Source organism: Canis lupus, chromosome 26, assembly GCF_048164855.1.
Source record: "Canis lupus baileyi chromosome 26, mCanLup2.hap1, whole genome shotgun sequence".
Lineage (NCBI taxonomy): Eukaryota > Metazoa > Chordata > Mammalia > Carnivora > Canidae > Canis > Canis lupus.
In genome coordinates this window covers 1,207,690-1,221,132 of record NC_132863.1, presented here as the reverse complement: position 1 = coordinate 1,221,132, position 13,443 = coordinate 1,207,690, and the positions used below count along the sequence as shown (strand labels likewise).

Below are 13,443 nucleotides of genomic sequence, written 5' to 3'. Positions count from 1 at the left end.
AAGAAATTCAAAAGCTTCCACAAAGTGAAGGAAACAACCAAAGCTAAAAGGCAACATACAAAATGAAAGGAGATATTGGTAAACAACACATCCACTAAAGAGTTAGTATGCAAAACACATAAAGCAAATATAAATCTCAAGATCCTAAAAACAAATTATGCAACTGGAGATGGGCAGAAAAATGAATGGACTTTCTCTCTGAAAGACTGCCAGATGGCGACCAGACACAAGGAAAGACACTAAGCATCACCCATCATCAAGGAAATGCAAATCAAAACCACAATGATAGTTCACCTGACAGCCGTCATAATGGCTAATATTAACAACACAAGAAAAAACAAGTTTTAGTGAGGCTATGGAGAAGGGGTCGCTCCCTTACACTCCTGGTGGGCATGCGAACAGATGTAGTCACTGTGGAAAACAGTGTGGAGGGTCCTCTAGTAGTTAAAAATAGGTGATCCCTGGGTGGTGCAGTGGTTTGGTGCCTGTCTTTGGCCCAGGGCATGATCCTGGAGACCGGGGATCGAATCCCACATTGGGCTCCCGGTGCATGGAGCCTGCTTCTCCCTCTGCCTGTGTCTCTGCCTCTCTCTCTGTGACTATCATAAAAAAAATTTAAAAAAAAGTTAAAAATAGAGCTAACCTACGATTCCAAATTTGCAGAGCTAGGTATTTACCCTGAGGACATAAAAGTACTTTAGTAGATTCGAGGGGGACACGCAACCAGTGTTTCTAGCAGCGTTATCAACAACAGCCAAACTGTGGATACAGCCCTACGTCCATCGGCAGATGAACGGGCAGAGACAGTGTGGTAAATATACACACTGCGACATCACTCGGTCATCAGAAGGGATGAAATGAAGCCATTTACAATGATGTGGAAGGAGTGGAAAGAATTTATGCTAAATGAACTCAGAGAAAGATAGATACCAAATACCATACAATTGCATTCACAGGTGAATTTTAAGAAACCAAACAAACTGGCAAAGGGGCTCAGGGGGGATGAGAGAAGCAAGCCAAGATACCCACTCTTAACCACAGAGAATAAACTAATAAATACCAGAGGAGGGTGAGGGGATTGGGAATCAAGGGATGGGGACAGTGGAGGGCACCTGTGACCAGTACCAGGCGTTGTATCCAAGTGTTGAATCACTAAGTGATAAACCTGAAACTATATCATACTGTGTTTACAAACAGGAATTCAAGTAAAACTTTAAAATAATAATTGGTAGTATTGATGAAACATGTGCGCACTAGAGAAAAAATCAGAAAGGCAACTAAAAATCCAAATAAAGAGTATTTAGAGCCACAAATCCCCTCCTTAGCTCAGCTTGGAAGAAGTCTGTAATGTCTATTCTGACCCCATCAGAAGCCTGGATTTTGAGTCTCTGGGGAGGCCACTAATTTGGTGGAGTCAGGCTATCTTTGAACCCAAAACCTAAATAGAGTGCATAAAACTCAACGACCCAAGATACTAGGTGTCCCAGTGCAGGCACATGCCAGGACCCAAACTCTAACCATACACAGACATAACCCTAACCCTACACTTAATCCTAATGTTAAACTAACCCTTAAACAAGACCCATCACTAATCGACAACCAAACACAAACCCCAAGACCAAAACACATTCAGTGAACCTTCCTGCCAACCCTCACCCTAACTCCTAAAACTATTCGAAACCCTTATCCCTGACCCCTGTCTTAAATCTAACCCTAACCTCAACTTAATGTACTCAAATCCTATTCCTAACCTTAACCTGTACCCTAACCCTAACCCTCTAATACTAATCCTATCTCATACCCCAAATGGTACTCTAATTTGTACCCTAAAACTAACTCCTAAACCACTCCCTAAACCTATCTCTTACCCTGAGCTGACCCTAATCCCTAACTAAACACTAACCCTAACCCTAGCCCTAACCCCTATCCTAAACCTAATCCTCGCCCTAACCCTAAACATAGCCATAACTTTTACCCTAACCCCTAACACTTACCCCTAACCCTAACTCACACCCTAACCCCTAACCCTAAATGCAAACCTAAGCCCAACCCTAACTGTAACCATAACCCTAACCCCACCTCCAAACCTCCTGTCCTAATCCCTGAAGCCTAAACCCTAAACCTAACTGTAAATCCTGTCACTAACCCTAACCCCTTTCCCTAATCCCTAACCCCCATCTTAACTCCTAACCACTGACTCTTAACCTTATCCCTCACCCTAACCTGTATTCCTGTATACAGCTTAATCACAAACACCTAACATCTAACCTAAGCCTAACCACCAACTGCCTCCCCTCCCGACCCTACCATTCATTCTACCCATTCACTTACCCTGTGGTTCTGAGTAGTCCCTTCTGATGTGGACGTGACCCCCAACAGCGCCTCCAGAGTCCTCCAGGGGGTCCTGAGGAAGCAGGGCTCCTGTGAGTATGGACATGGCCCCAATTGTTCCTGAGTCATAGTCAGAGGGTCCTGAGGATGCTGGGTCTCCTGTCACTGTGGACTATGCCTCACATCGTCTGGAAGCCTCACAGCAGGTCCTCAGGTGGCCCGGGGCTCCTGTCAGCCTGGACATGGCCCCACGTCCCCCAGAAAACTCACCACACGTCCTGAGGAGCTGTGGGCTCCTGTCAGCATAGACGCAGCCCCATATTTCCCGAAGCCAAAGTGCATGTCCTGAGGAGGACGGGGGTCCTGTTAGTGTTGAGGTGGCCCAACATTTTCCTCAAGCCTCACCAGAAGACCTGTGGATGCTGGGGGCTCCTGTCAGCATAGATGTGGCCCCAAATCTTCTCAAACCTTCACAGTGGGTCCTGAGGAGGCTGGAGACTCTTGTCAGTGTGGATGCGGCACCCACATTTTTCTTAGGCCTCACCACAGGCCCTGACAAGCCTGGGGTCTTCTGTCCGCATGGATGCATCCCATATTTCCCCAAGTCAACACCAGGGATCCTAAGGATTCAGCATCCTGTTGTGTCGATGTGACACAACGTCCTCCCGAAGCATCACCGAGGGTTCTGAGGAGGCCGGGGCTCCTGCCACCATTAATGCGGCCCGCAGCTTCCAGAAGCCTCAACTTATGTCCTGAGGTGGCCCAGGGGCTCCTGTCAGCGTGGATGCGGGCCCACATCTTCCTGAACTGTGGCTCATCAGCGTGGACGTGTCCCCACGTCCTCCTCAGGCCTCCCCAGCACAGGCTGGCTCCTGTTAGTGCAGGCAGAGGAGGCCTACTGCACATTCATGCCCGCTGGGTGGGGCCTGGGCTCGGGCGCCCCCTGCAGGACGCTCAGGCGCTGTAGGAGGCTGTGCAGAAGGCAGCAGGCGCTCCAGGGGCTGCACCTGCCTCCTTCCAGGCTCCTGCTGTGGCCTGTTAGCTTTAGAAACGTCTCACTGAAACGGAGCCCAACACCTGGCTTCCCCAGAAATACTTAAGGACAAGGAATTTGAGCCCACAGGATGCAAAATGAAATGTGGACCAGGGTTTTACCACGTCCCGCAAAACCCACCCAACCCTCTTCCACTGTGGGCGGGATTGCGGGCTGGTGCAGCCACCCTGGAAACAGTGTGGAGGCTCTGCAGGGCGACTCTATTTGTAACATCCTGTGAACAGCAGGTGAACGGCCTGATTTCACTCCGAAGATACAGATGCAGTGAGACTTGGGACACCTGCACCCCAATGTATACAGCAGCCGGGTCCACAGTAGCCACACTGTGGGAGGAGCCTCGGTGACCTGTGGCAGATGATGGATAAAAAGGATGGGAGATAGATGATGGTCATAGAGAGAGGAATGGAACTCAGCTATCAAAGAGAAGGAAATATTGCCATTTGCAATGACGTGGATAGAACTAGAGGGATCATGTTAAATGAAATAAGTCAGTCAGGAAAGAGAATGACCGTGTGGTGTCATTCATAGGTGGAATTAAAAAGCAAAGCATATAACAACTGTGAAGGAAGGAAAAACAAATAAGATGAAAACAGTTGCAGGAAATACAGACTCTTTTTTTTAATTTTTATTTATTTATGATAGTCACAGAGAGAAAGAGAGAGGCAGAGACATAGGCAGAGGGAGAAGCAGGCTCCATGCACCAGGAGCCCGATGTGGGATTCGATCCCGGGTTTCCAGGATCGCGCCCTGGGCCAAAGGCAGGCGCCAAACCGCAGCGCCACCCAGGGATCCCCGAAATACAGACTCTTAATGATAGGAAACAAAATGATGGTCGTTGGAGGCGGGGAGGTTAACAGAGGACCTGCATGAAGGAGGTCACGTGATGTCACGAGCATTGCTGTTATCTCCAACTGGTGAATCCCTGATTCTTCCTCTGAAAGTATAATACACTATCCGTTAATTAATTGGGTTTAAATTAAATTAAGTTAAAAAAATCCATTGTATCAGAGCACATTTCCTTCTGGACTCTCTGTTTTGCTCCTTCAGCTTATGCCCGAACCACCCCCCATGGGACTGGTTTGCCTAAGTAGGCTCCACGCACCGTCCATGGCCCAGCCCAGGGCTAGAACTCATGACCCCTGAGATGAGTACCGGAGGTGAGGTCAGGAGTCAGATGCTTAACCAACGGAGCCAGCTGGGGGCCCGAGAACCACACTGCTTTATCCTTTGTGTCTGTGACATCGTTTGAAATAGGAAAGTGCTGCGTCCCACTCTCTCCTGCTCCTCCAGTACTGATTTGCTGTCCGGGGTCATTTGTGGGGGCAGATTGATGTTATGTTTTTTTGTTTTTTTGTTTTTTTTGCTATTTCTAAGATATGCCACCATGATTTTGATAGGAATGACTTTGAAACTGAGGGTGGCTTCAGAAACTGTGGACATTTTCACAAGATGAGGCTCCCACCCCTCGAACCCAGGACGGCCTCCCAGAACAGAGCCATGTATGGCTCAGTGAACAAGTCTTGTGCTCCTATGGTTCAGTCTCATTATTTATTCTCCTTGATGCTCCTGAGAAGGGAGTCACGTCCTTCCTTTCCTTCCTGAGTGCTCATTGTCGGGACAGAGCAAGGCTACTCTGCTCTGTAGGGTCAGTTTGTGTCCGTGACTTTACTGAACTCACTCCTTAGTTCTAACAGGTTTTGGTGGAGGCTCCCAGGTTTCCTGTTTCCAGTATCGTGTCTTCAGCATATAGGGACAGTGTGACGTCCCCCTTCCAGGTGTGGAACCTTTTCTGTTTACAGCTTAATGTCCTAGAAAGCCCCACAATAGAATCAAAACTGAGCCCAGGCCAAGGGCAGGAAGCCCCTATTAGAATGAGAACAGAGCTCAATGCCCTTGAAGGCCCCATATAAAAATGTACACAGAACTTGAGGAATTGCTCTAGCCCTTCTGGAGGTCCCCGAGACAAGCCCTTAAACCTAAGCAAAAACTCACCTCGGGATCGAAGTCCCTGCTCCGCATTGTCAGTATACTTGGACACAAGCTCGAGCTTGTAAATAAACCCTCGTGTGTTTGCTTCGGTGTGGGCTTCTCCATGGTTTTTCGGATTCGCAATCTTGGGCACAACAGTCTGAGATAAAAAAAAACAAAACCAAAAGCATTTCGGACGCGGGCAAAGTGAAAGCAGGGTTCTGAGAGATGCGCTTGGGGGCTCTTCTGTGGAGGGCTTGCAGACTGGGTGGTGGGATGCTTAGCCCCAGAACCAGAGGACCCAGTGTCCCCTCCCAAATCACGCCAAACAGCGCCAATCTCAGGGAGCACCACTGCGCCACCTGCTGGAGGCCAGAGGCGCTGAAGACCACCCCAACCCTGACACCGCAGGTGCATCTCCCAGGCAGATGTGCACCTGACAATCAGCACCATGGGCCATCCCCAGACCCCACACAGACCATTCTCTGCCACCAAGTTGTCAGACCCAAGAGGCTGCAGAGCTTCAGCGCTGCCTGGAAAGAAGGGTCTAGCTTCCTTTGTATTTTATGCTTTATTTTCATTTATTTTTTTTATTCTATTTTATTAATTGCCTTATTTTATTTTTTATGCATGTACCTTATATATTTCTTATTTTTACTTTCATGGAACATTAATTGTATTTGTTATTTTGGGATTTAGAATCTTTTTACAAGGAGGCCAAAATAATCTAGTGGTTTTTTTGAGGGAGGGCAGTTGTTATTGTTTTTCTTGGTTTTTCTTTTTCTTCCTACTTTCTTTTCTGGAAAATATAATGAGATCGAGAAATTCACCTCCATAAAATAACATGAGGTAGTATTCACAGCCATGAAGTCCATCAAAACAAATATATGATGTCTAAATACAGTTTAGGGATCCCTGGGTGGCGCAGCGGTTTGGCACCTGCCTTTGGCCCAGGGCGCGATCCTGGAGACCCGAGATCGAGTCCCACGTCGGGATCCCGGTGCATGGAGCATGCTTCTCCCTCTGCCTATGTCTCTGCCCCTCTCTCTCTCTCTGTGTGTGTGTGTATGTGACTATCATAAATAAATTATTAAAAAATAAATAAATAAATAAATAAATAAATAAATACAGTTTAAAACAATGATTATAAAGATAGCAGCTGGGCTGGAAAAAGAGCACAGAAGAAAACTAGAGAATCCCTTACTGTAGAAATAAAAGAACTAAATTTTAGTCAGGCGAATGTTAAAAACAGTATAACTGAGATGCAGTCCCAAGTGGAAGCCTTAAAAACAAAGAAAGTTATGGACCACAGAGGCAGATTTAGGGAACTCAGCCACTTATTAAAACAATAACATTCATATCATAGGAGACTCAGAAGATGAAGAGAGAGAAAAGGTGGGCCTTACTCATCCAATAGAAACCACAAATACCCACCATTGCTTCAATGTGGATGTAACTGGAAGGTATTATGCTGAGTGAAGTAAGTCAATCAGAGAAGGACAAACATTGTATGTTCTCATTCACTTGGAGAATATAAATAATAGTGAAAGGGAATATAGGGGAAGGGAGAAGAAATGTATGGGAAATATCAGAAAGGCAGACAGAACATAAAGACTCCTAACTCTAGGAAGCTAACTAGGGGTGATGGAAGGGGAGGAGGTCAGGGATCTGTATGAATGGGTGACGGGCACTGAGGGGGGCACTTGACGGGATGAGCACTGAGTGTTATTCTGTATGTTGTCAAATTGAACACCAATAAAAAGTGAATATATTATTTAAAAAAAAAGAAAGAGGGAAAGAAAGAAATAGTGGCACCTTGGTGGCTCAGTCAGTTAAGCTTCTACCTTAAGTCAGATCATGATCCAGGTCCCAATGTAGGCTCCCTGTTCAGCAGGGAACCTGCTTCTCCCTCTCCCTCTGCCCCTCTCACTCATGGTTTTTCTCTCCTCTCTCTCTCAAATAAATAAAAAACATCTTTGAAAAAGAAACTAAAAAAAACAAAGCCACAAGAAGAGAAATCTCCCACGTAGAAGAATTTCAAACAATTTGTGCAGACATTCCACCCTCAAGTTGATGAGCATAGCTTCCCACTCTTACGTGTGGAATACACATAGTAACTTCCTTCTACAAAATATATTATGAAAAACTTAAAATAATAATGATAATAATAAGAAGAAGAAGAAGAAGAAGAAGAAGGAGGAGGAGGAGGAGGAGGAGAAGAATCACTTAACTACGGAGAAAGATGACAAACACTACCTCAGCAAGATGATCAGATCGATACCAAGACTGATAAATCATGTTGAAAGTATCTATCCTTTATATGATATAATGAAAATGGCAGTATATCTTTGTATATAATCCACAAAAACAGTTCAATCATGAGATAAACGAAAGACATGTCTCAACTGAGGGAAATTTTCAAAATACTCTACTTCTCAAAGTATTCCAGTGCAACAACAAGGAAAGGCTGAAAGACTGTCACAATCCAGAGGAGCCTAAGAAAACAGGAGGACAAATGGAATGTGATATGAGGGATGGTAACTTAGCAAAAACTAAGGAAATCTGAATAAAGTATGGTCCTTGGTTAATGCAACTATTTTAATATTGATTCATTAGCTAATATTTGTACCATACTGATATAAGATATCAATAATTGGAGAAATTGAGTGCAAGTGCATGCGAATGCTCTGTACTATCTTCTCAATTTCCCTATAAATCTTTCTTTTTTTTCCTAATAAATAAGATTTATTTTGAAAATTGACTTAAATGAATCAGGCTCCAAGTGTGAAGACATTTTAAGAATAGTTAAATTAACTTTTGCCTTATTCTTAAAGACTTCCTTCGATGGGAACAAAGTAATAATTTTATATCAGAAGGAAAGAAAAACACTTATGAACACGTATAATGTCTCCTCAACCTGAAAAGCAGGAACGGATAATAAATAGCAAAAATCAGATAAAAAATACTTCTATTATAATAGACACCAAATTGCAAGGGCATTTAAAATTAGCAATGCATAACATTTATTTCCTTGACATTTGTCTTCCAAAGAGTTCACAGTGTTTCAGTGTCAGTTGAAACAGGGGAAGAATCTCAGGGAAGAATCCTTCACAGAATAATAGGACCACTGGTAATAATATATCTCAGTTCTTTCCAAATCCATAAAGATGCAATTCCTGAGGAGTGACTGAGCTGTGAAGAAAAAGATGAGAAACCCTCATCCCTCTGAATTACTTGTGTCAGAATATTTTAACCATAGTACTATGGATAGTAGTAAATTATCCTTATTAACAGGAAATACGTCTCAGATTGGAATCTGAGCAATCAGAAGGGCAGAGAAAAAACACTTTGAATCGCTCTTCATCTTATAAAGAGAAGGGACAGCTTTTTTATGTACGAAGTCAGTTGTCAAGATAGCCTTAGGGAATAAGATTCTGCAGCATCGAATCCCGCTGCACAGCTGGGACGCCCACGCCCCAGGTCTTCCTGATCCCAAATCCCTGGGCCTGTCCCCCACACAGGCTGCCAGGCTGAGGTCATTTGCAATTGCTCTCTTAGGAGCTCCGGGGAAGGGGGAAGGAGCTAGATAGGATGGGAAGGGATGCAAGGAGGCCAAGAAAATGAAGGCCTTTCCACTTTAAGTTCAGCGTTCGAACACGTCCAGCCATCCCAGGCCCCCGTGAAGAAGAGATGAAATTTACATTACTTCATTTACAGGAAAAAAACAAAAGTTTACAGCTTAATGCCCTGGAAAGCCCCACAATAGAATAAGAACTGAGCCCACGCCAAGGGCTGAAAGCGCCTATTAGAATGAGAACAGACCTCAATGCCCTTGAAGGCCCCATATCAAAATGTAAACACAACTTGAGGAATTGCTCCAGCCCTTTTGGAGGTCCCCAAGACAAGCCCTTAAAAGCAAAACACCACCTTGGGGTCCAAGTCCCTGCTCTGCTGTGTCGGGTGTACTTGGACGCAAGCTCGAGTTTGGAAATTAACCCCTGTGTGTTTGCATCAGTGTCAGCTCCGTAGTGGTTTCTCGGATTCACAATCTTGGGCACAACACCCCCATGTCCCCTCCCACCTGGGCTGAACCACTATCCCCTCCCATCCAGGCTGACACTCAGTCACCTCCCCGCCCACAACAGCTGGGCACAGGCCCTCACACAGGTGTCACAGGCACGGTGGACCCTTTCATCATGCCTGGCCTCCCAGAGGAAAGAAAGAGGTTTCGGCAGGACACACTCCCATGGTGGCCCCAGGGCTCCCTGCCCAGCACAGCAGCTCGTGACAGGTTGGGGTCTGTGTCCCTGACGCCTACTCCTCCTCCCCGGGTTTCCTACAGGAAATGAAGGAGGAGGCCCTGGTCTCCTCCAGGGACATCTTGGAGGTAGACTTGGATGTCACCAGGATGTTCGGCAGCCACACCATATTTTGGGATGGCTAGGGGGTCGGGTGAGGCTGCTGGGCCAGGGGTCTTCGGGACACCAAGGGAGGCCCGGGGCCTTCTGGGTAGGGAAAACGGGGCTACTGAGGCCGGGGGAGCAATAGCAGCCAACAACACACTGCTCCATGGTAGGATGCTGGGGCTGACACCCGTGACCACACTCCCGGTGCCTCGGGGATGAGGAGGCCACTAGGATGGGGCCTCCAGGGGTAGCCATGGGAGCTGAAGACCAAAGAGGAGAGGGACGGCTCCCTGAGAAGCAGGGGATGGGGTGGGGGATGTGGGGGCAGGAACTGGACCTGGGGGCCAGGCTGCATAGCCACGGCTGGAGCAGGACCACATCGATCCCATGAGGGTCGGACGGGTCAGAGTGACACCCACTCTCGGTGCTTTATATTATTCTAAATTTTATGCATTTAATTTGAGACAATTTGCAATTTGAAAGCATATATAGTAAAATGACCCCCAGAAAATGCCCCCGGTCCAGCCAGGGCCCTGCAATGACCACACGGAGCCCCAGGGGCAGGTGTCACTGCAAACCCCAGACTAGTCGCCTTTAACTGTAGATGTCTCCTTAGCATCATAGAGGAAGGAGATTTCCTGTGTCCGCAGGCCCCCCACGACATCCCCCACATTTCCCACTCTCACACCATCCTCCTACATCATCATCCCCAATGGTATCCCACCTACACATCCCCCTCACACCCACACAGCCCCACACAATCCGCACTCACACTATACCCCAACACCATCACCCCTACACAATCCCCCACACTCCACCACCATCATACCCCTGCCCCCACACCATCCACCACCACACCATTGGCCCCCAGCAATGACCCAATGCAGGTGCCCCCTGTGGGACATGCTCAGCCTCCCCGGGGTTCTCTGGATACCCTAATCCCATCAGAAGCTCGGGTGTCCCATAGAGTACTCAGGGGTTGCAGGGAGGAGGGAAGACAGGAAGCCCCCGACAGGGTGGGTGCAGTTGAGTGATGCAGAGGACCCACTGTGCCCTGCCTCCACCCACTGTCCCTCATTTAGGGCAGTAAACACTGCACAGGATACCAGTCCCTAACCCATGGGGATCTGGGCTGGCCTGGCCCTGGGCTCTGTGAGGGCTGGGGTGATTTGAGCCCCCAACACAGGCCCAACACAAAGACTAATGGGATCCAGCCCACACAGCCCTGGATAGCCCTGGATTCTGGCCCCAGGCTGAGCCAGCCCTCTCACAGCTGGATGGTGGGCCCCACCTGCACCCACACCAGGAGGCTGGCTCCTACAGGTGCTGGGGCCCCAGGGAGCCTGAGGCCAGGGTCCAGCTGCCCTGCGGAGACCCAGCGCAGAAGCCCATGAGCTGCAGGTCCAGGTCAGGTCAGCTCTGCTGTCCTCAGAACCGTCTCTCAGACTGAAACCTCAGGACACACGCCCCCACCCAGAGTCCACATCTGCTCCCAGGTGGGGGACTCCGGCATCCGTCCCCAACCCATGTCATTCTTGCCCTTCCCTAAGGGACAGAAAGGTCTCCATCCCCAGGGGAAGGCGTGCACCCTCGGCTCTGAGCCCGTTTACTGTAGAAAGTCAATAAAGTGTTGTGGTGTGAAAATGCACAGCCAGCCCACTTCTGTGTCTCCCAGAACACTGTTCACGGGGCATGGAGAGACCCCCAGAGAGGAGGAGGGGGTACCACCTAGGCCCCACAAGCCCCTGCAGGGGCGCCGCCAGGAACACCCGGCTGACGTCCCCACGTGCCTTCCACGGGTGGCCAGATGCCGGGGTCAGGACCCAACGGACTTTACTGGGACTCAGGCTGTGCCCCGCGGGCCAGGAGGGCCTGGGACAGAGTGACACCAGGAAGCCTCAGGTCACCAGGGTCTATGCAAAGTGACCCAGAGGTCTGTGCTCCCTCTTTCCAGGAGGCCGTGGCTGGCCGGGTACGGGGCACTTCCTCCCCTCCCCGCATCCCTGTGCCTGTGTGGCTGGGGCAGAGAGGGCCTGCCGGGCGGTCAGCATGGTCCTAGAAGGGATGTTAAGGACAGTACACCTTTGAGTTGTGCCCAAGATTGTGAATCCGAGAATCCACTGAGGAGCCAACACCGATGCAAACTCCCAAGGGTTCCTTACAATCTGGAGCTTGTGTCCTAGTGCACCCGACACAGCGGAGCAGGGATTTGGACCCTGAGACTAAGAGGAGTAGCAGCTTTATAGGGGCCATTGGCCCATGGGATACACAGAAAGTTGCACAGTCGTGTCGGTCCACATGCAGGTGGCCGATTGAATTACACCTTACCCTATAGGATCCACTTGACCTGGCCTATTTCTTTGGTCAGAATCGGCGTGCAGTTTTGGTGGGCACAAAGCAGGGTTACATTGTTATGAGCCGATTTACGATTACGGTGTGCCCAGCGGCTTGACTGGGTTGGGGCAATGCCTTAAGACATAAGCAGGTCATGTGGGGGTCATAGGGGAGGTGGCGGTTGTAGCACAAAATGGAATCAGTCCTGCTCTGCTTGTCCAGGGGTAGGCGATTCTTGATAAATTTCCTGGGCCCCATACTTGCAGATCATGCACCTGGGCCACCCTCACCAGGTGGACTCACTGTGCATACCTTGTGGTGATGGATCTCTCACACCAGTGTGTAGAGGGCACCCTCCTCGCCCTAGTGAGTAGGGGCTGGGTGAGCATGGGGCTTGGCCCGAAGGCCAGGCAGCAGAGGACCGAGGAACACCAGCCCCATGACCACCCCTACTCCCACACACAGGCTGCCGCATGGCTCCCTGTAATGGGCACCCGGCACCTCTGGAGATCCACCTAGTGTGGCCCCGAGGTCCGGCTCCCTGCTGGAGAGGCATCGGGGAGAAGAGAAGCAGGCGGCGCTTGGGGAGACCCACTGCCGGACATTGGATTGTGGCCGAGCCAGACCTTCCACCTCAGCTGACCCTCCAGCTGAAATTCACCTCAGGAGCGAGCCCTGGGTCAGCCAGGAGAGCCCAGCTAGCCACCCAGCATCAGCACCAGAAATGATGTTGTACCAACCATTTCGGCATTTGGGTGACCCAGCCGGAAGATCTGATAGCTGCATGTGACAGCTTCATGTGATAGACACACACACACCCCACAACCAACAAAAGTCAGAATCCCCCCAATGTTGTCAAACAGCAGCTGGATGGTTACATACACGACGCCGTGGTCCCCAATAGGATACCTGGAAGATGCTATAAACCATGACTGCAGAGGTGCTGGAGGCACGGAGATGTGCCTGCTGTGTTCCAAAAAGGAGTGCAGAGGTGCAGGAAGCATCCTACAGAGGGGGGGGGCCCTCCTAGGAAAGGACACCAGGACCCTGTGAAGCCCACGGATGGTGAAATCATTCCTCTTCTCTTTCAGCTTCTGCTTTTCCTACTAAATGCCATTTTCCACAATCATAATAGCAAAAATTTATTTTATGTTTTCATATTTCTTTTTATTGGAGTCCAATTTGTATGAATTCTTGCTTCAGCAAGGGTGTCATTCAGGATAGAAAGAGAGAGAAAGATTTTCCCAGACAGGCAAAGTATAAAGGAGTTCATGACCACTAAACCAGTCCAGTAAGGAATTTTCAGAGGGACCATTCTAGTGGGGGAAAAAAGAGACCAAAATCAACAAA

General features: G+C 48.7%; 1 long non-coding RNA gene across 3 annotated transcripts in view; it reads right to left on the bottom strand.

Annotated features, from left to right (window-relative positions):
* Window positions 1-3,986: 3,986 nt before the first annotated feature.
* LOC140617815 (uncharacterized) overlaps window positions 3,987-13,443 on the bottom strand; it is a 34,691-nt gene continuing 25,234 nt past the window's right edge. For all 3 annotated transcript variants that reach the window (XR_012017956.1, XR_012017958.1, XR_012017957.1), the window contains exons 2-3: window positions 5,378-5,513; window positions 3,987-4,319 (exon numbers count right to left, since the gene is read on the bottom strand). This is a non-coding gene — a long non-coding RNA (uncharacterized lncRNA). The remainder of the gene's footprint in view (window positions 4,320-5,377; window positions 5,514-13,443) is intronic.